Genomic DNA, 23668 nt, shown 5'->3' with positions numbered 1-23668 from the left:
CTTTGGTGTCATTTCCTTATAGAAGTTGAGTCTAGTTTAAGATAATGCATGCCCTTAGACTCCAATAAAGGTGGAAGGGACCACAGTATGGTAAGGACCAATAGATTAGGCAATCTTTGAGGTTGGTAGACTACAAGAGGTAGTTGAAGAGACTTAAGGAGTACAAATTCAAAGCTAAAGTCTATCCCATAGTAGAAGTCAGATTTGTAGTAGGCAACGAAGATATCTAAACATTCAACCCACTATGAATAACCATATGAAAGAAGAGTAGATGGAAATAGTTTGAAATATTCCATTACTACTTTAAGTGTGCGTCAACCTTGCAGACCAAGTCCTAAACAAAGAATCTATACAACCTCATCTACATGAGCAAAATATTTGCTGGGAGACAAAGTTCTAAGGTTCTTTCATCGAAGGAGAGGGAATAATATGAGAGCAACCTTTGTGGCATTATAGTTATTAGTAGAGTAATAAATTGAGCCAATAAGTCTAGGGCTAAGGATTGGAGTGTACAAAAGAGAAAAAAAATACAAAACAAGTGTGCATAATGCTGAACTTGCAAAAAAGAATAGAGGATTCCTATGTGTACAAGAGTGTCAAAGGAGTATTAGAATGTCCAAATGAGAACCCCTAATTAGTAGGTTCCAAGCATTAAGTTTGCATTAGGGTAAAACCATGGTGAGCTCAGCATCAAGTCCAAGTGTAGAAAGGTGGAAGCTACCTAAGTTTACAAGAGATGGATAAGAGGATCTAGTAATGCACTATAAGACCCATAAAATCATTTGGGAAACAAATGGCCAAAGTAAAAAAGCATATTGGCTATAGTCCTTGTCTGCCACCTTGAGGGACATGGCTATCCATTGATACATAGGTTGAACCAACCTCCTAAAATTCATGGGAAAATTATGAAAGATTTTTGAATAAGAATTCAGATTACTTCAAGATGACAACAAAATTGTAGTACAAATCTCTAGTAGGCAAGGTAAGCATGAAAGTGTAATAGCTTATAGTCCTAGGTTCAAGGAATTACTTGTAAAATTAGAATAAGAATACATAAATGCTCTGAAGTAAAGATAGTTTATAGAGGGCCTTATTGCTTCATTAAGGAAAAGGATGAGAGTGTGCCACCACCACCATACACAAAAGTGCATAATAGAACAATGGACACATAAATTGAGGATATAATGTCTTCATAATCCAAAAAGAAAACAAATGAAGATGATAGATTGGATGGAAGCAGTGAAAGAGAACATGGAGTAGTATAAGCATTATGGATAGACATGCTTTGACTGGTGAAAGAATTGGAGGTAGAAAAGGAAACTAGCAAAGAACCTAAAGAATTGGAGTCTGCTGATTGTAAAAGTGAAGATTATACCAAAGCTAATTGTCCCAAGAAAACAGTCTACAATATTTGTTAGATTATGGGCCATTCAACAAAGGAGTCATGCCAATCTAAAGAGCAAGTGTACACAAATACTATTTATACAAGAAGATCATTTCTCTCTACCAAGAATTCCATCAAAGTTGTAGAATAACATGAATGCATCTTCGAGTGGCTATTAAAATCAAAGAGGGGGAGATCGAAGTTGGATACATTACAACTACAAAGGTCATCTATCATCCCATTACACAATGTTGTCAATGCCATGAATGGAGACATTTCACATGAGACCACCAAATAAACTAGAACAAAATGGAATTATTTTGCATATAATATGGACCTAGAGTTCAAGAGAATAATAAAAGTCCAAAGCAAAAGGCTAGTGTCAATGTGAGTGATGTAGAAGGGAACAACAATGTGTTGGCTGTTACTTTAGTCCAAGTAAAGAAGGCGGTGTATTAAAATCCACATACAAAGAAACGATAGACTTTGTGAAGCAAGAGTCAAAGTGGAGAATGCCATGCATACTAAACATTGCTACTCAAATACAAATGCAAATATGATAACAAATCAATTGCAGCAAACTTGGAAATGTTATAACTAATATTGTATATGAGAGGGATGAGATGGTGCATACTAACACCCATTTAGAATTTGCAGATAATGGAGACCTTATAATTGGATCTCCATTATCAAGAGACTAAGTGTTTGATCCCATGTTATTGACAATTATTATGGCAAGGAAATCAATGGTGGTGCACATGGAGATCCTTGGAAGGAATCTCACTAACATGATTGTTGATGGTGGGTTTGGTGTGAATATACTTCTAAAAGACAGTTGGAGTAGTATGGGCAATCCAACCATTTTGAGTCGATAGAAGTGGATCACAAGTAAGTACTTGGAATCCTCAATACTAGTTGGAACTCAAATATTTTTATCAAACTTTGTGGTATCTTGCTTGAAAGAAATCATACGATGCATTGTTGGGTCGGGGTTGGATGTTAGTAGTCAAATTTGATCACTATTGGAAAAGAATATAGTTAATTGAAACCAAGGATAAAAATATTCATAATTAATCTAAGGAACAATACGATAAATGAGGAAGCAACTTTGTCATAGCCAAATTCTGAAGAGAAGTGGATAGAGAAGAATGAGTAGGGTCCAATGGAGCTAAACATTGAAGGAATCATGTTCATAAGATGAAACAAATTCTCTTTGTGACCTATTCCATTTGCAAATGGAGAAATGTGAAGTATTCTTTTCAATTGTAACTTTACTGAAGCAAAATGAATATCAGTGAAGATGAATAGGGACTATGTGATGACAAGAAGCAAATGAAGAATGCTTTTGAAAAGTTGAATAGTTTATGCGTGCTAGGCAAAATACATGGCTTGCAAAGATCCAAAGTTCTGAATATGGTTCACTCCAATGTTCCAACAAAGACAACCAACTCATTTGAAGATGCTTGTCCTAATGAATGTTATAAAGGACCCTATTCGTGTTGCATATTTTGCCATGACATTGAAGTTAGATTGGAATGGGTTTCACAAAAGATTGACAAAAATAGAAAAATAACCATACAGTGGGTCAGAAAGAAAAGTAACGAAGTTGGAAAAGGAAATAATAGGTGGGCCCCACATTAGAAAAACAAAAAAGAATAATAATAGACGAAAAAGACAAAAATTATAAAAAAATGAATCAAGTATGGTCATCCATGAAAAGAGAAATTAGAAAATTATAATATAAAATTTCTAGTTTTTAAATGATTTTATGACAATCATAAGAGAAGAATATAACAAATCAGAATAATGAAGTAACTTTATTTCAAATTGTATGGCCTCTCAAGGAATGGAAATAAGATCCTATTCGATGACACATTAGGAAGAAGGAAATTATTTTTAATAAATCTTCAAATTGTTTTACCATATGATAGGTTGAAAAGGACCCATCATAGGGCATTAAAAGGCAAAGCATACTAAAATTTATGATACTAAAGTTTTTTCCTCTTTGACTGTATGACCTCTTACTATATGCAGAATAGAGTTTCATCATTGTACAACAACAAATAATTCAAAGCTTGATTGCATGACTGTTTCTAGCAGTTTGCACTATGCGGTACCTCTAGGAATTCTTCACGTCATGACTTCTACCTTAAGATCCTTGTTTTACCTTTTTCTTTTATACACTTGTTTTGCAATTTGTCCTAAGTTTGTTACCAATCTGTTGCCATTGTATGATTTTCGAAAGATAATCTCAACACTTCTATTCTACATTCCTCATCATACTTGTTTGGTATTCTCCAAAATGCCTACGATCTAGGTATGTGGTGCAATCAAGCTATAGGTGTATGACCTTTGTCTATGTATAATGTTGAAGCAATTGGCGATTTATTTTGCTATAACTCTAGCATTATGCAATTAGCTCTTCCTTATACTATAAAATTTGGAAAATTAGGGAGTTATTTCACCAAGATGGTGAATTCAGAGAAAGCACATCTCAAACCTTTGGGAGTGCAACACAAGATTTTTATGATAGGAATACTTTTGAAGTGCTTGAAGTATGGTTCAGGTTTAATGATCAACTCGAGGAAATAATTTTGGAGTCCAATTCACATTCTAACTTAACTACTTGTTTGTCTGGTCCTTAACAACAATGCATTAATTTGTATGGCCATTGGTGAGTGCATTCTCCATACAATGGCTTGCAATCTAGATATGCTAGTTGTGTTGATGATTTGCATATACTTAATTGTTTGATGATCAAAACTTTGTTAGTTGATTTTCATTTCTTCTAATTGAACAATCATTCAAACCTTTGCCTTATTTTGTCATGGAATGCTTAGGTTATTTATGATCAAGGTATTTTGGATGCTAGCAAGATGCATCAACACAAAGGTCCTTACTCTACAATGCTATTTGTAATGTCCCCTTTTTCAAGTGATCATCCAGTAGGGTCATCTAGCCTATTTTTTTATTCCTGTAGGCCAAGGTGTGAGTTAGAAGGGAATAAATTAAAATAAATAAATTATTTTAAGTTGTCCCAAGAAATGAAATCATAAGGATAAATTTATTTAATTAATTTAATCAAACTTAGTACACTTGTGAATTGAAATATGTATAGAGGTGTTCAAAGTATTGATGTAGCTATGTAATACGAAGGCCAAAATTTCTTTCCATGTGCATTGATGTTTTGAATTGCACCTTCTTAGAAGATGTACTTGTTGTCCTCATTTTTGTTTTCAAAAATGATGGACCATCATATAAAATTTTTGTCAAAAAGTGAAAATTTTACTCTACGACATGCTTCCCGAGGCAGAATTTTCCTTCGCCCTTGGATTGACTTAATCCTCAGTCCATCCTCAAACCACGTTTCAAATTTCATCGCATTCTGGGTTCGTTTGCTATGTCTTTTCTTCAATTTCGGGTTTTTTCTTCCTGATTGCAGGTGGGAGATTTTCCTTAAATTGCAAGTTTTAATGTTTTTTTTTTGTTTTAGTCTTTGTAGGGAAATTTTTAGCTAATTACAAGTGCACTTTTTGAAAAAAGAACTTGTAACTTACTTTTTTTTTCCCCCTTGATGCTTTTTGGCTTTTTAAGTCATAATAGGGAGTTTTTGGATAAGTTACAAGTTAATTTTAAATTGCTGTTTAAAAGTCACTTGTAATTCTTTTGTAAAATCTCTATTTTAGTATTTTTTGCTTGTAATGGGGATTTTATTCCCCTATTACATGTGTTAAGTTATTAAAACTTGTTGAAGGGATTTTATTTTCCCTTTACAAGCTATTATAACTTGTATATCTCTCTCAAAAACCCGATTTTGCATAGAATGAAGAAAAGTGACATATTAAAACTTGCAATTGAGTTTTAAAAACCTGATTTGCTCTATAAGTGAAAATAAAAGCATTTCAAACTTGCTATTGTGTTTTAAAAACGTTATTTTGCCTTGTGGGAAGAAAAGTGAAATTTTAAAACTTGTAATATGAAAATAAAAACCCGATTTCCACTATTACATGCAAAATCGAACTTGTTCTTTTGTCTCAAAAACCCAACCAGCTAAGGAAGGCGATTTTGTTGGAGATTCAAGGCAATTTTGTGGAGATTTTTAGGGAAGAAGAGGCGTTTTGGATTCTTGCCTATTTTCATGCATCTTGAAACTCATATCACGCCATTTGGAGTTTGTTTTTGCTGTTTTTTGGGTCTAAAACAGAAAACACTTGTTTGCCAAATACCACGTTTTGGTGGATCCAAACTCCACGAATCGTTCATCTCCCAAGTCGTTTTTGCTTGATATGCCTAGGCATTGGGGTTTGATGGAGATTTGACCGTTCTTGTGCCTTTTTCCTTGCATCTTGCACCACGTTTTGCTGCTAAAGGCGTTTTTTTTCAAAAACGTGGCAAAGGGTTTCAAGTTTGTTTCTTGCTTACTTAACGGATTGTTTTCTTATTTCAAAGATTGATCATCTTTTGAAGAAGCATTTCGGATTGAAGCAAGGTATGATTTCTTTTTTTCTTCTTTCATCTTCTTGCTTTCTTGTTTTTCCATTCTAGTTGTAAATTTGTGTATATGTTTATTTTGCCCCAAAAATCGGTTTTGTGAGAGAGATTTTCCCCTTTGCAAAGCGATTTGTGAATTGCATTGTTCTTCCCCATTTTCCCTCTTTACTTGCATTCGGGATTCTAAATCCCGATTACAAGTTGGATGAAAATAATTGATCTTCCCTTATGGTTATAAGAATTTAACCATCTTTTGGTGAAATTCCAAGTTGCAAAGATGAAAAATACCCATCCTTCCAAAATTGGGTTTTTAGAACCGGATTGCATGTCTAAAGTTCTTCCCATTTTCTTGAAAATGACATTCCCAAAATCTTCCTATTTTTATCCATCCATATTGCTTATATTTGTACTTTCCGTTCACGTCATTTCCCACGAGTCTAAATCTCATTTTTCACTCATTCCTTCATTTTCCGTTTTACAAGTATACTTGCATTTGGGTTTTAAAAGTCCGATTGTATGTTCATTCTTCCCAACTTGTAAAACTTTTCCCAAGATCCGAAATTGGTCAAAGTCAAATTTCAACCATTCCCTTTTATTTCCCATCTTTCTCTCACAAATTCGTGAATTGCAAGGGTTGGAGTTCTTCCCATTTGAAGAAGGAAAAATGTTAGTTGCAGCTGATTTTGATGTTGCCTTAACACTTTTTAGTCTTCAGCGCAGTATACCAGGTTATCCTTCAATGTTAGATTTACCATCCTCTCCTATTCCGAAGAAGATGAAGTATAAATATGACAACTACTAGAATGAAGTTTCACCTTTGCAAGTTTCCTCTCCTTTGGATGACATAAAAGACACGGAGACAGGGCATGTAGACATGTCAGAATTCGTGAAGAGCGTGGAAGATCCGCAGGATAGTAATATGCAGCGACTGTTGGACAACCACATCTATCACACATCCTCTTTTCCAGTGGCTGCCCTAGAACCTGAATTTGTTCTCTCTTGCGCCCATCGCTTTGACAAGGAGACGAGAACCATTAAAAATGATGATGGTGAGGCAATAATCCGCCTTGATGAAGATACAATTGAGAAAGTCTTCAGAATACCACCAACACCTGTTTATATGGAAATTTCAAAGGATAGTGCAGCCGAGTACTATGTCAAGAGGGAAAAGGATTGCAAACGTCATATTAACAAGTGGATTCATGAGCCATGAGTTGCCTTCTCTAGGTGGGCCAAGTTGTACTGTTGTGACTTTAAGTGGGAAATTGGAAACACCATAACTCTCCTCAGCAGGATGATGGGTCTTGAACACTCTAATGTTTTTGAACCTTGGATGTATCAGTTTACCATGTTCATAAGGCAATCCCATCATATATCATGGGGAGAGATTATCAGTGATGCTTTGTGCGAGAAACTTGCAGCAGTCCCTACCACCATGACTTTCTACATGAATTCATACTTAGTGTATTTGACAACATCACTCAGACATTTCCCTGGTCTTTCTACCAAGGCTGACCGCTCGCTTATACCTGTGTGGGAATATCATGATCAGCGACCTTTCAGACCCAACAGACTACATTTCAGAAGAGTTCAAGATGCATTCTTTAGTTACTTAATGTGCCAGTTTGACAAGACTCTAAATAATAGAAGGGTGTCAGATGAAGCATGGGAAAGAGTCAATGAGTATGGGTGTTTATTTCTCCAATTCCCAACTTTTCCTTATGTGAGGATCGGATGCTACAGTGGGCAACCATACATGCTCCCTAGATACCCGATTGATAAGATCATTCTTATGGAGATAGGAAGACAGATCATGGTTGTGCACGCTCATCAATTTGTCAGACATAAGGTCGGAATGGGGATTTCTACAACAAACCCATGGAAAATTGGCCGGTATTCTCTTGTCACATCCGTCAAAGCCAAAGCTATGGAGATTGAGATGTAGGAGATTAAACTCAAAAGTTTTAAGTCTAGGGCAGATTTTGATTACCGGGTGTATGAAGGAAAAGATCAAAAAGTCCTTCGTGCACGTGCATCGTATTGAGGATATCTGGGTAGATCTCTATACAGAATTGGAGGTTCTCAAGATGGACTACTGTAGGCTTACCGTTGAGTAGGTTATTGATCTGAACCTGGTGGACATTCCGCAAGGAATGATCGATGACGGTCATGTGCTCGATCCAAAGTACGTCTCATGAAGGGTTGAGGAAGCCCCACTTCCTTTAATCCAATGGTCGCATAAAGAATGCACATCCATTCTTTAAAGATTTCAGCCTATCCTGGCTAACACCAACATTTGGCTCAAAGGTAATGGTGTTAGACTCATCAAGATCAAGGTTGGGAAAGAAAATGACTCTACGGGGCCTCTTGGACGTAAGTCTGAGATTCAGATTGACAACAAGGAAGGCATATCATCTTCAGGTACCAGGATCAAATTGTGGGTTATTCGGGCAATAGTGCTTTCTCTTGAGGAGGCAACAGTTCGTGGAAAGGAAAAGTCCCGGTTTCATGTTCATGTGATCGATCCTGATAATCCAGAAGAAGGACAACAATCAGATGATGCTCCTAAGTCTCTAGCTTCGGACTCACCTCATGAGATTCCTTCCTCAGTTTCCATTGAGATGCCTCTTTCTCCTCCTGACTTAATAGTGGAAGTGTCTCCTTAGAATGCCGTTCCTATTTCAGCAGTTGAGCCGCCTCCTGATCATCAACAAGAGAGTTCGCTGGAAATTCCCTAGGATACTCCTGCATGTATCCATTTGTCAGAGATTGATACGTCTACTTCTGGCTTTGAAGAATTTATGAGGCAATCTTCATGCCCATTGGTTACTGAGCAAACCATGGTCTCCATCCAAACAGATACTCCTCCCAGGGTGATTACGGCTGTTCAAACAGAAACTATTCGTCTTCACCTTCAGCAGCTACTAGAGGAGAACTAGTCGTTTTACCTCCATGGCTTAGTTCTTTTACCCCAAAGAGGAAGAAGCAAGAAATCTCTCCTGATGTCTTTGACCATTAGCAACTCAAACAGTCTAGGTCCAAGGTTGCTAAAAAGGCCAAGACAATCTCAAGAGTAACTGTTGATAGCAATAAGATGAAAGTGGCAGAAATTGTTGAGCCCCTTGCGGATAAGCCGCGTGAGGAAATGCGAGCTGCTGATTACAAGGTTACAAGGATAGAATTGGGAAACAAATGCATGAAGTGGTCAAACATGATGCTCAACAATCCGTAGCCTCACTAGTGCAGTGGTATAATGAACTTCTAGCAAAGAAAGACAAGCTAGAAGAGGAGAAGCGACAACTTGTTGCAGCTGTTCATAAAATTACAAAACTTGTTGGTGAAGGGAGTAATCCTACAAGTTCTTTCAGTTCCCCAGAAGCAATTCGGGGAGTTGAAATAGTTGCTCAGAAAGTACAAGCGTTGGGTTTTTGGGTGGATCAACTTCATGATCTGTGTGCACAAGTGCTGAAAGACATTTTCCAAATGATGTCTAAGCTGGAGAACATTGAAGAAAAATTGAATCACACCTCTGACACTTTCAAACAAAATTTGGAAAGGGTTGAAGGTAGTTTGACAATTTGGCGCACAATGCCCCAGCAACAGTTGAGTGTTCTTCGGGAGCATGCCATTATTTCTTCCAGGGTCATGTACTTGGAATTTGAAGAACTTCCAGAGAATAAAGCCCTTGTTCTCAAATCCCTCATTGAGGAGATTGATGATGCAATGAGATTGCGAGTTGAAGTATTCCAAGGTGTTGTTTCCCACTGTGAGAAGGCCTCTTGCAACATAATGAGTCAGAATGGAGAATTAATACTAGAAGAAGTGCTTGTAGATCTACAGATGAGGATTCATAATGAATGAAGGAGCGAACAGTTTTCAGCTACCTCAATTCAGGTTTTTATGAAACATCAAATCTTTTTGCACGAGATCCAGTCCATCTTGGAGAAGAACGACTCTATGCTTCTTCGATGCCATGATACAATTGTGAAGACCATGGTTGTTGCTAAGAACACCGACGAATCGGATCCTGCTGAGCTATGAATGATCATCCAGAAGTTTGAAGGATTCATGTCTTCACATGCTGCAGCTTAAGTGTTTTTCAACACTTGTATTTTTCCAGATTTGTAATCTCTAAGTTGTAGTTTTTCTTTTGACGAGTTGCATGTAAAAACTTTTTGTAAATTGCGAATTAAGTTTTTACTTGCACTTTTGTAATTACATGTAAGTCAAGTACAAGTTGTGTTGAGTTAAGACTGTAGTTGGAATAAGTGATAGTTAGTTATTGAAGAAGTCTTGGTTGTTGAAAGAATCTCTCAAGTTAGTTAGGATCCTCCCACCTTTTTCTCAAGAGTCCTCCTCTATAAATACTTGAGGGGTCTATTGTAATCTTTATCTTTTGGAAATCAAGCAAAAACTCTGCCAAATTTACAGCAAAGAAGTCTTTGAGCTTTCATGTGTGAATTCAAGAATTGAAAGAAATAGAAGGAAATTGCTCAAGCTTTGAGTCTTTGTGCTACATTCTTGAGTTTGTGTTCTATATTATTTTTTTTGCAAGTTTTTCTTCAAAGAACTTAATGGAATTTGATTTGTAGTCTTTGCGCTGCAAGTATTTGAGGTTAATATAAATTAGAATAAATGTTCTTTTGAGAGGAGCTGTAAGTTTTTGTGCTTGCACTTATTCTTAAGAGAGTTTAGAAGCAGATTTTCTGAGAAATAGATGTGAGTGTTTGAGCTTATACTACTTCCCACTGTTTTATGTAGAAAAGAATAAGATATTTCAGTCTTTGAGCTTTTATAATTTGTTCTTGATAGCATTAGTATAGAAAAGGGTAGATAGGACTTCATATAATCAAGACTTTGAGCTTGATATTGCTGTCCCGTCCTGAAGGAAGTGACGAAAGTCTTTGAGCTTTTAGGAAACTTCATTTCCTTTCTCTCATTTCATTTCAAAAAGTTGTTAATGCTGTTTTATGTTAAATTGCTATCACTTGTCTGTGAAGAGAAAAGTATATTGGCTTTCTTGAAAGAAGAAGAAAGACTGCTGTCCCATCTCATTTTATTTTAAAAGTTGTAGTTAGATTGGAGGAGCCTTTCCTTAATTAGGAGATTTTTACTCACACACTGTGGTTGAAACCACAATTTTTTATATTTCCCGAAGTGTACAAAATTTTCAACCAATAGTACTATTAGTTGATTATCATTCATCTACCTATCTTGATGGGCAATAGTCTCTAGCAATATGTATTCAAAATTTTCTTATAACTTTATCGTTACCCAAGATTGGTTGTATACTAGATAGACTAACAAAACTGTATTTTAATTATGTGAATTTATTATATAAAAGTAGACTAGGGATGATCAGCCAAGCATCAGACTACGATAAACCTATTTAAATAACCCAATGGTTGCCAAGTAGAATACAACTATCAACAATGACTAATAATTGCCTTCTAACAATTTCTCACAAGCTAACAAGTAAATAATACATGGTTGGATTGAACAACTTAACACATTAAAAAGTTAGTTTACACCAACTCCAATACACCCCTTCCCACCCCTCTTAAAAAAATGATAATCATATTCTGAGCTAACAAGTAGAGATTAATATAAATCCAGTAATATTAGGTAACGTTTTCAAAATTTGTGATGACATTGCAAAGGAAGAAGGGACTTAAAGTTGATACTTCCCTTGTCTAGGCAAAACAACCTGATCATAACTGAAGTGTTCCACAATGACTAAATCTTTCATAATGAATACTAGTTGAAGATCTAGGGATTGTTGAACCTTAAGTAACTTTAATGCATTGGTCTCTTAAGTTGGAAGTACAAAGGAAAATTCATGAAGTACGCTTTGAAAATTAGCATATCCAAAATGCAAGGCATTGTATAGAGAATGTACTCTGTAATGTCCCCTTTAGAAGCATATTCTAATTGCTAGAAATTACCATTTTTTTCAAGTTTTCCTATAGGTTAATTGATAAGTAAGAGAGAACTTCAAACTATTGATAAACTTTTGAATCATACTATTGACGTGTCTAAAGTCGAGGAACTACGACTTCATCCATCCACGGTAGAATAGAAATGCTAAGAATCCATTCCTGTCTTGAGATAAGGAAATCCCTAATGCTATGTTAATTTGATCAATGGGGATGACCTCAATGTTTCGGTTGTTAGGTCTTGACTGCAGGATAGCTTAGTAGTTGATGTGTTTTGCTGGAAACACAAAGGGGACTTACGGTTAGACAGAATTGGTTTTGTACAAGTTCCCTAAAATCTTACAGTCCTATCTCATTTGATTTGCTTCTAATTGATGCTACTTCAGCTTGACTTGCGGGTTTCTTTTAATAAAAAAAGGAAAAAGGGGGAGATAAGGATAAAGAGTGAATAAAGATAGCTAGCTAATTTAACTAAGACAACATATTTGAACACAGACGGAAGTCTTAAAATAACTAGAAATCACTTTGCAGCTAATTAGCACAACTAGGTAAAAAGCAATGCAATCATCTAAGGATTTTGAATTTTCAAGCTGCTAAACACAAATGATGGACTCTTACACCCACTCATTCAAATCTAATAACCGAACTTAGCACAAAAAAGGCTCAGACTAACCATGCAGAGGAAATAATAATCAACTATTTCCTAATGGTATGAACCAAGATTTCCATCAAATACATGCATAAATAAACTGTCTGAAAATAAATACAGTTGCAGAAATGTAAAATAGATGGAGAAGAGGACCATGCACTCACAGTAAAAAAGACACAGCTTTAACATCTATTAAATTTTGTATATATTTTACCAGAGTTTTTGCAACAATCTTTAACTTTCTGCATGAAATAAAGGAGAAACTAACTTCTTTATATAGAGTTCCCAAAAATGGATGAATGGCCAAGATTAAACTTAAACGAGTGGGCCGGATTCATCCTCTATCAAAACTGCCCATACCCATAAATGGGAGACAAAATATCAACAACAACAAAAGGGGAAACAATAACTACCAAAAAGGCTGCTCCAAAAAGTGCACATGCACGGAGCTCAAAATTTACATCAGCTTTGGTAGTTAGGAATAAACTTTATGTTTGAAAAAGTGCATTTTAAGATTCAAAAAGAAACATATATTTTAGGAAAGCACTTTTTCTTTTCCTGTTGTGGACTCTTTGTCAACAAATTCGACCTCGTCGCGCAAGTACTCTTCCCGGATATCCCGATCGGCTGCACGCTTTACCCGAACGTAGTCCTAGAATCTTAGGCACAACTTGAACAGCTCGGTTGTTGGAGGCATAGGAGGATTAACCATTTTATAATGAATACCCTCTAGGGGGCTATCTACATTCTCCAACTCTTCTCTCCAGTATGATCTATGATTCTCAAAGCACGATATATCCGCCTTTAGCCCACTAGCAAATTCCAAGTCCTCCATGGAGTAGGTGACCTTGGTTTTCAGCCTGTCCTCCCACTGTGGTTGCACCTCATTGTCTATCATACTACTTTTCCAACCAAGAACCATTGATCGAAGGACCTTTTCACCAAGATCCTTCATGTTTGACAAAGCGTCATCGCACTTATCTTGCATTTTGTTGATATTATCCTTCATGTCGTTCTTCATGCTGAGAATCCAATACCATTGCTTGAAGGTATTGACATCATAGGGATCTAGGATAATATCAAGCGTGGGGATTTGAGAGCAGGTACAAAATAGAGCCCTTATGAGGGGCAATGCCTTGGCAATCGCCTCATGAGCGTTATAACATTCTTTCCTCAGCTTACACATTTTGATAAGAGTGGATTCCCTATGGAGAGCCATTTCTCGCAGTCTTTGAAGATTTGCTCTCCCTTTTCCTTAATGCCTTGAATCCATTCCTTGACAGCCTTGGCGGTATCACGCACTCCGTCAAATTCAGTTGTGGTCCTTTGTGTTAATGCCAATGGGGGAACATGGGATTAAGCGGCATGTTGCAGTGGCCTCAACAGGTGATCAATGTACCCCTCAGCTTGCTTAGCACGAGCTTGGTACATTTCTCTCTCAGTGGTCATTTCGTTAAGCTGTCTGAGCATATTCTGCACAGAATCCTTGAACTCTTCCCTTTCTTGCTCTTTGGTGGCTCGCCCTATTGGGATGGTCACAATACTATAATCGGCCAATGCAATTTGATCCACTGGCTTATCTGTAGGCGGGGTAGCGATATGAATGGCTCGGTTCCTTTTCTCATCCTTAGTGATCCTGGAGTAGGTCTTGGGCTTTTTCTTACCTTTGGATTTTATTTCTCCTATGCAAGAGAAGATATCCTCCAGGTTAATAGGTGGCTTGATGGCTGCCTTTCACTATGCACGAGCAATTAGCTAGTCCTGAGGAATGGTCTGTCCAGATGTAATTGCCAAATTCCCACTCTGTCCCTTGGAGGCCTCAGCTGGCTCACTGCCCATCTGGAATTGATCGGTCATAGAAGGAACGGATGCAATATTCAATCCCTTACTCATGGCTGAGTTCTCTCCTACCTCACTGAACAACTGTCGGGTATCCTCTTGTGATGGTTGCTCTTTAGTTTTGTCGGGCCCCTGAGTCTCATCCTCCTTTTGTTCTCCCTCAACGGTGGTGTCATCCTTACCGCCGCAATTCAATTGCAATTCATGCCTACTTCCCCGTGTAAGCTCATGCTTACCAACCTCTTGATTAGGTGCAATCTCTCCGTCCTTAACCTGATTTCCAAGTTCATCAGTGCCAATGACCCTTAACTCTGCATCTCGCTCACCTTGTGCCTGAAGATTATTTGCCTCGAATGCATCAACATCACTCTACGAAGGCGGAGCGGGTATGTAGTCAAGTTCAACTACATCATCCTTCGAACTGGGGTCTTTGGATGATGAACTAACTTCCGACCTCCTGATAGGGATCTTTTCTCTCCTTGTTCTTTTTAATGTCCGAGTCCCTCTATTGGCTCTAGCCTTCTTCCTCTTCTTCCCAGGTTTCTCAACCTCTTCCTTTGGTGCGCTTGAGGTTCCTTCATCCTTCGAAGACTGGGAATCAAAACTGCCCATTTGATTGTATGTGAATTGAGTCCCTTCATGGGTCAGTCTCTCAATTTGCTGGGATAACCAGTGATTGGTATACCTTCTTGGAGCCTCCATGACCGCCTCAAAATCAGTGATTGGGTCTTGAGTCCAATCAATGCCTGGCAAGACTTATTTTAACTGCCTCAAATTCTCGGACTTGCAAGCAATTACCATAATCCGTCACTTGATTTGGGACCTGACAGTACTCATAAAGCCGCATTTGCTAGACACTTAGGCTAGAATATTCACACCGTCGGACCTCAAAGACATTGGAACAGTTGCTCCAATAATCCTCAATTGATGCCTTCACCTTGTAGCGCATGCCATAGGCTCTCCTTGCCAATTTATCATGATCGAAGCACTTCCTAGGGAAATGTTCCCGAAGGCCGTAGGACACCAATTCAGCAAATGACTCCTCCGCTTGCACCAAATTTTTTAAATGCACATCAAGGGTACCCAAAATCATGGGGAAGGTGAACCCGGACTGCTTCTTATCTTTGAGTAGGCTGCTTGCTGCATGTGCTAGTCTTGCAACTTCCATTAGGACTATTTTATCTGACGGATAGCGTGGAAGCCGGAATGGTGCTCCCTCAAAGCCTATTATTCTGATGTAAGTGAACCTATGGAATTGGATAAACCATGCACCATATTTCTGGATCAAAATGATAGCCTTCTGAGAAAGCCTTATGTGCAATCCTCCTTGGTTCAACCTGACTAGGCACATTGTAAAGGCATCATTGACACGCTCATACTGACCAATTGCGTAGGCAATTTTTATGCTTTTCTCTTTGAGCAATGTTATAATAATGCAGCTAAGGGTAGCATTCATACACCATTACCTGATTCGGCCCATTTCTGATCTCACCTTTCTTGATAAACCCTGTCAGTGGCTGGTGTCGGGCAAGCATGTAAATCAAGTAGGAAGTCATGGTAAAGTACTTATTTTCTTCAAGCCCGACCAGCTGTGTATGGATATTGTCGCTGATGATCTGAGCGCAGTCGAACTTGGACTTCCTAGCAAAGACCTACTCAATAAAGTAGAACATCCATTCCTCAAAAAGATTAGATTGAGGGAGTCCCATAACCCGGCTGAGTAAGGTAACCATATCACCACACGTTATGAAAATCACTTCTGGGGGTCCTTTTACTGATCCTAATGCTTGGGGGTCTTCTTTCTTTGTACCATTCTTCGTTTATCAACGTCTTGCATTTAGCAGGATTCGTGTCATAAGCGACTTGCGCCTCATCAATAGTTGTAGCAACAGGATTATCTGGAAATGGGATATCAAATGCCTCCCCAATGGCCTCGGGTGTGAAATCAGCCAGCACCATCCCCTCTGGGACCACTAATTTGGTTTTTGGCTGACAATGTCTAGCAGCCTCAACCACTATTTCATAATTTTGCACGGTCGGAGGGAAACCAGTTGCTTGAGCAATATAACTCTCCATCATCCACCTGGGCTTGCCATAGGCGTTTGGAGAGTATACCTTGCTCCTGAAATCTTGAATGTCTATGTGGCCCAAATCCGTGTCCCCTATGTTCTCCCATACACTATGGACCTTGGATTCCCTAACCCCTCCCCTTTGGTATTGGTACTTCATTTTCTCGCCTTTGCGGGGAATGTCAGACTTGGAAACCCGAGACGTCCCGGTTGCACCAGGTGTCTTTGAGGATTTAACTACCGATCTAGGCATCTATCCTGCACAAATGGACACGAATTACGAGACGAGATAAAGGAACCGAACGGGTTAGCCAAAACAGAGGACGACGTTAGCGCATAAAACCAATGATCAACAGTAACATCGAATTTGAAAAAAGCATGATGCTTCAATAAAAAGAGCCTGATTCTTTGGAAATGAAATGCTATTTGAAACAGGAAATTAAGTTGGTTCTATTTAAATTTCGCTACTTGGAGCGGGTTTCAAAAATGCCACTTCCGACTAATTACGGCGACAAAGGCAAATGTTCTATCCTGCGACTCAGGGTTCGGATGTTCAAATTTGAATTTTGAAAATTTATTTGTCTGAATCTTCATTTCAACGACCAATTTCCCTAGCTGGTTTTTGTTATTGCATGCTATGCTTGATACTTTAAAAAAAAAAAAGAAAATCATGATCTACAAAACTTCACTATCTGATTAACTCTCTATCATCCGTTTAAACATCATGAGTCATGACCAATTTTGCATAAATTAATGATTTAAAGGAGAGAGAGTCTTATCTAACCTGGCGGACTGCCCAATGGAGGATGATCTTCGGCCAAAAACGACCTTCTGCAAAGTGCGATTCTTGAAATTTCAGACTTGGGCGATTTTGCAAAGTGTAACCCCTTTCAACTTCTCTTCCTTTTGCGCGATATTGGACTGCAAGGGTTTTTTGGGCTGGAAGGGCCTTTTGCAAAGTTTAACGCTTTTCAACTCTTCTAAAAGTCGCGTGACCGGACTGCAAGGAGAGGCGTTTGGAAAGTTTCTTATGTTTGAAAGCTCCGACCTTGTTCTTCACGCGATTTTGAATTTCCGCAAAAAAGGAGGGAATGCAAAATCTAACGCCTTTCAAGTACACTCCGAACTTCGCATTTCAGCATAAAGAAAGGCTTCTACAAATTTAGAATTTAAAAAAAACCGCCCCTTCTTCACTCGATCTCGGGCTGGGAGAGGGTTTAGGAAACCTTCTAGCTGAACGCCTTACCCAAATTTTGTGTGACTTTCTTGCTTGCCCATTTACGGGTCAAAAGCATAAAAGGCAACTTTAAAACGCCTTCACATATATTTTCGCGTGATTTCAAGTTGCTTGTTTTCGGGCTGAAAGCATTTTCGCAAGTTTGTTTTAAGTTACGCCTTCCTCTTCTTTCGCGACTTTCACCGTTTGCCCATTTTCGGGCTAAAACCATAAATGCAAACACTTAAAAAGTGACCCCTCCGCTATTCATTTCGCGATTTTTACGTTTGCTTGGCCATTTAAGGGCTAAAATGACTTTTTGCAAACTCTTTAAAGTTTAACGCCCTTTTGAAATATTGGCATTTTTGGGTTGGGAGGTGATTTTGGAATGTTTTAGAAATAACGCCTTTATCATGACTATTGGTATTTTCGGGTTAAAGCATAAAAGTGTAAACTTTTAAAAAGTGACACCATTCATTTCACAATTTCCATGTGTTTTGTCCATTTTTCGGGCCCAAAGCACAAAATGAAAAGTTTTGAGTTTAACGCCTTTTAACTGTAACCCGCGATTTTGGATGTTTGCCCAATTTTGTGCCAAAATGTCTTTTCGCAAAGTTTTAAAAATCAACGCCTTTCCTATTTTCGGGCAAAAAGGACTTTTTGCAAGTTTTAGTTCAACGCCCTTTTTGTTGTATTGACATTTTCGGCTAGAAAAGGCTTTATGAAAGGTTTTATTTTTAATGCCTTAACTATACATTTTGCGCAATTTCGTGTTGCTTGCCCATTTTCGGGCTGGGAGGACAAAATGCAAACGCTTTAAAATCACACCTATTCTTATATTTTGAAATTCGTCCTGAAGGCATTTTCGAAAAGTTTAACGTTAAAGCCAAATTCGGCCTAAAAGGCCTTTTTTTTGCAAACCCATGGACAACTGACATTCTTGCCCACCTAGCCAATTTTCAGACTCATGCGAAAATTAGTCTCCCTTGGAAGAATTTTGAACATTTAAAATTGCGCGACCCTCTGCAAATTCACCCCTTGGCCATGCAACTTAGATTAATGGACACCCCATCTCCTTGCATGGCTCCTGATTCCACCCTCTCATCACGGACGAGATCATGCCTAACTTCTTACGAACTCCTCAGGACTTAAGGAACCGGGCGGGCTCACTCTCATGTGGGATCATTTTTTCACTACCCGTTGCACCTTAATGGCGGACAAAAAAAATCAAAATCCTACACCGGGGGTGAGACGAAAATCACTAAAGAAACAAGGGGGACCCCGTCGGCGACGGGGAGTGTGTGCAATGCACAACACATTCTAATGTTAATTTAGAATGTGAGCAGGGTGTTCTAATTCATGAAACGGATATGCTTGAGCAGAATGTTTGGTAAGTAATTTGATTATCTTCAAGATTATAATCCAAGGCATGAAATAAATTATGAGAATAGAGAACCGATGCTTTGTGCTTTGCAAAGTTGTTTTCATCAAAGGAAGCATTAGGAGAATGATGTTCAAGTATTTCCGCACATAAGAATACAGGACTTAGGGGTTCCATTCATAGTTGATAATCCACTTTTTTATGATGGATGTGGAGACACTTTCTAGTCCAGGAAGCACAATTGGGGATAATATTAGGATATGGGATCTAGGGGTTTATATGATTGGTGGATTGTTATTCAATGTGACAAAGAATGATAGGTATGCAATTTTCAAAGTACTAGACTTTGTTGGTATCTCGTCTTGGTTCATTTAGATGGCTATTACTCTGGGTTACAAGGGATGAAAATAGGAGTTTACATTATGTAATGTCCCCTTCTCAGTAAGGAGTAATTAGTGGTCCATTGGCCTATTTCAGAGACCCGTACGCTGATTGGAATGGAGAATTAGGGTTTCCTATTTTTGTGGAGTTTTGCACGAGCCATTTGAGGACTGTCTGTTGGGAATTCTACATTTCTGTTCGTGGATTCTTTCTAGGTTTTTCGAGAGTTTCATGGTGGTATAACATGCATTTAGTTCCAAGATGTCTGAACTTACTATTATTAGTAAGTGGGTGTTGGGCTAACTGGACAGTATAGTTTTCTGGGTTTTTCGAGCTCTCTCACAGGGTCTGACGAGCATGTCTTTCGGAGGTGTTTTCATGACTTACTATTTTTAATAATTGTCAGTTTGGGCAGTGTTTTTTTTGGTAGTCTTGAGCAGAGCTCCAATCCAGTTCAGATTAGCGTTTTCTGCACCTCCGTTCACATGGTTGATTTGGCAGCAATCAGTGGTTGATTTATAATTGTTTAATTAAATATTATTACTTTATTCTAAAGTTTAATATTTAATTATTTTTATTGATTATTTTGGAGGAATGACTTAGGAAGGAGAGCATTATATTATTTATCCTAAGTCACAAGTTTATTTCCCTAAGTTATGGCATAAAAAATGATTGCAATTTTCCTTGGAAAAGTACGACTAGGAAGATGGGAAAGTGGACGCCATACTTGGTGAGGGACATGAAATGAAATAAAGTGGATTTCAAATGAATTTGGGTGCCATTTGCATTTGAATTTTAGATGGAGAAATCTATAAATACAAGGGATGGGCTCCTCATTTGGTTATCTAGAGAATTTACATCGTTATGCTGTCGGAATAGTGAGTGACTGAACTTCAAAGTGAAAGAGCTTCCTATTTGCTTCAGTTTCATACTTGAGACACAGTACCTAGCTAGATAGTTGATTCTAGTGATGTTTTTGGGAGTGCTTGATTTAGTTTCAGTGTGTTTTGGAGTTTCTATGTTGCTGCTGTTGGTGTGTGCTGGGCGTATAGTGGCTGAAATCGTATTCTAATTGTACCTTCTTGCCTGTTGTGCATTTCTACATGGGTATTGGCTCTGAAGTTCTTCTTCCTATAGGCGATGATGTCCTCAAAAGGGGAGATGTTGGTTCGCTAAATTGAATTTTCTATTGCTGATCGAACTTTCCAGCTTTAGCGCCCCTTTCCATAGCCGCCTTGGGATGCGTGCCTCTGATCCTTGGACTTAAGTTGCAGGTTTGAAGTTCTAAAATGTTCGCCTAAGTTGTATTGTTCATTTTCTTTTGATTTGGTGTGATTTTGAGTAGATTAGAATGAGTTATGAGCATTTTGGTGTTTCTGGTAGTGGCTGGTTGGTTTGCGCATTGTTAAGTGTCAGAAATAAGAACAGCACTAGTCGTTTAGGCTTGAATTGGTTTTGATAGTACTATTCAATTGTGATCAGCATTGTTATTCTATTCTAATCTCTCCTCTCTATTTTGTAAGGTTGAATAGTAGTACTATCAACCACTTCTGGATTTTAGAGCATACCCCGTTGAAAAGTGGAAGAGGATGGCTTGCCGCCTACATTTGATCTTTGTAATTCAGTCCTCCCGTTGCATAAGCGGTTGAGTGATATCTGTTTGTAATGGTCCTCTCGTTGTATAAGCGGTTGAGTGATATTTGTTGTAATGATCCTCTCGCTGCACAAGCGGTTGAGTTGAGCTTTGTTATGTCTGTTCAGTCCTCCCGCTGAAATATTGCGGTAGAGTGATTCGTGCTTGGGAGTGTTTTTTCACTTGGCTGGTTTACCGCCAAGTTTCCTTGTTTACCTGTTGAATAAGCGGAAGGGGCTAGCTTGCCGCCCATTATTGTAATAATCAGTACTTTCAGTAGTTTGTGACTAACGATCCCTTGCTACCGTATGTTCTCACTCTCCTAGTTTGGGCTCTCGGTGATCAAAAGGTGTAGGGTTCTTTCCAGTTGTTTTGGATTTCATTTCTCTAACGCTAACGGGTGTTATTATGCTCTAATCTTGTTGAAAAAAAATAAAAAAAATTTAGGGGGATGTTACACATTGATATTCAAAATTTACTTAGTGGTAGAGCAAAAGCATGGTGTGGTATTCTTGAGATTGATTTGGGCTCCTGAAATCACATTGAGTTTTATCTAGGAGCATATAGGTTCAGATTGCTTGGGGACAAGCAATCTTTGGGAGGAGAGGATTGTGATGTCACCTTTTTTCAAGCGAGTTGTTTATCGAAGACCGTTAGCCTATTTTATTCCTATAGGCCAAGTCAAGTATTTTAAGAGAATAATTAATTGATTAAATTTTAAATAGTTTTCGGGATTATTTACATTTAATTAATTAAAGGTTTAACCTTGGTTATTTTAATGAAGTGACTTTATTTTCTATCAATGGAAAATTATAAAGTGGGTCACTTTATGAGAGGGAAATGAAATAAAAGTAAAATATTATATAGTCTCTTATGAGAAGTTAAAAGGAATAATATTTAAAACAGTGGTTTTATAATTAAAAATTCCAGAAAGTTCCAAGGATGTTATAAAACGAAGGTTGATGAGCTTATTGGATGCATTCTTGATTTGTTATTTTCTTGGAGAGCTTTGGGAGCTTTTGCTTTTGGTTTAGCAAGCCCTAGGATGAAAACCCTTGGTTTCTTTTTGGTTGATTGGATGGAAACCCATTTTAGCCAATTGGGGTGGATTTATTGGAGTTTGAAGTGGTTTTGCTAAATAATATATCATTTGCAAAAGTGTGGTAACATGTTCTACAGGGAAGATTTCATTGAAAAATTTGTGGGACTCATACAAATACACATTTAAGAGATTTACAGGCAGGAAGTTTGGGGGATGCCATAACCAAGCACATCTATTGTTAGGCGTTGGAAATGTTCTTCTGGTTCGCATGATCAAATTATTTATTGCTGTCTGCTAAGAATGCCCCAGCTTGTGCATTGGAACATATAGAGATTGGGCCAATTAAAGGATTGGCAGTGCTAGCGGCCATTCTCAGGTTGGCTGGCATGAGTATTCTTGTTGGCTGTGGATTACACCTTTGCTGGGCATCCATTTGCATATTTCCAAGTGTGTGGATAGCGAGCAGATGGAGGGTTTTGTGCTTCCTAAACTCAGACATAAGTTGGCGCTGGAAGTATATTTTCCGGCTGACTCCTTATGTTAGGTTGGTGTGGAAGTTTATGTCTTTTGCAGGCCATTTGTAGTTGATGTAGCAGCTGGAGGTTTGATGTTGGACTTGGAGCTGATATTCTGATGTTATCAAACATATGAAAGGAATGAAATGTTAGGTCAGAATTTATATGTATTAATGTTTATATTTTGATTCACAAAACCACAGATTGAAAAGCTATTATGGCTGATGTCTTGATGATACTCATGTAGTAAATGGCAATATTATTCATCTTTCTGAGTTCTTTGATGATTATTATGAATTAAATTAATTGCAAGATATATGATTCCTTCATTTACAATAACGCCCAAGGCAAGCATATTCAGAGACCACACCTTATGAACCAGTGACAAATGTTTGATGAAATACCACAGCAAAAGAATAAAAAAAATTAAGCACAAATCAGACCTGGGTATTTACAAATGGAAATGGAATGTATATCCCTTGTTTCTTATTTGGAATAATTGTGATGGCACAAGAAGTGCAGTATCTAATGTACTTGGTGACATCATCTTGAATATTTAGCTGGTAAAAATGTTTACTTCAGAACTGCCAAGGTCCTGTTTACATCAAAATGTGTTGCTACTCAGCTGAAATGTGAGTCACCTAATTTTTGCCATTGAACTGGCAGTACATATTGGTGTCGTACTTGACAAAGCAGTCCATTTTTGCAAATAAAAAATAGGTGTCTGCTTACCCACAGGAAGAGCCTGAATATTTTATGAAATTTCAGGATTGACTTTATAGAAATGGGACCAAGATGAATTCTCATGTCCACTGAAATCGAGTGTGGTAGTAATAGTTGTGACCAGAGGTCAACTTGTAACAAGTTAACCAGTAAGTTTCTTGTATTTGATGTTCAAGTGGGAATTACTGCAAATTGTAGATTGCTTCCGGTGATGCTCATTCTGCAGCAATGCCAGGAACCATGGGAGGAACTACTCCTTAACAAGTAAAATAATGAATAAAAACTCCTGCAATGAACTATTGTCTAGATACTAGATCATAAGGTCCTTGTCACATCCAAAATTCAAAATCTCAAGAGAGCTTTGACAACATATAAGGATAACTTGCATTAGAGAAAAAGTCTAAAATAC

The 23668-nt window shown here is 37.9% G+C and overlaps 1 protein-coding gene across 2 annotated transcripts in view; it reads left to right on the top strand.

Annotated features, from left to right (window-relative positions):
- LOC131062702 (protein HIGH CHLOROPHYLL FLUORESCENCE PHENOTYPE 173, chloroplastic) overlaps nt 1-23668 on the top strand; it is a 200517-nt gene that overhangs the window by 76262 nt on the left and 100587 nt on the right. The gene's annotated exons all lie outside the window — the stretch shown is intronic.

The sequence above is a fragment of the Cryptomeria japonica genome, chromosome 3, assembly GCF_030272615.1.
Source record: "Cryptomeria japonica chromosome 3, Sugi_1.0, whole genome shotgun sequence".
In the NCBI taxonomy this organism is placed as follows: Eukaryota; Viridiplantae; Streptophyta; class Pinopsida; order Cupressales; family Cupressaceae; genus Cryptomeria; species Cryptomeria japonica.
The sequence above is the reverse complement of the archived record's forward strand: the minus strand, read 5'-3'. Positions and strand labels throughout refer to the sequence as shown.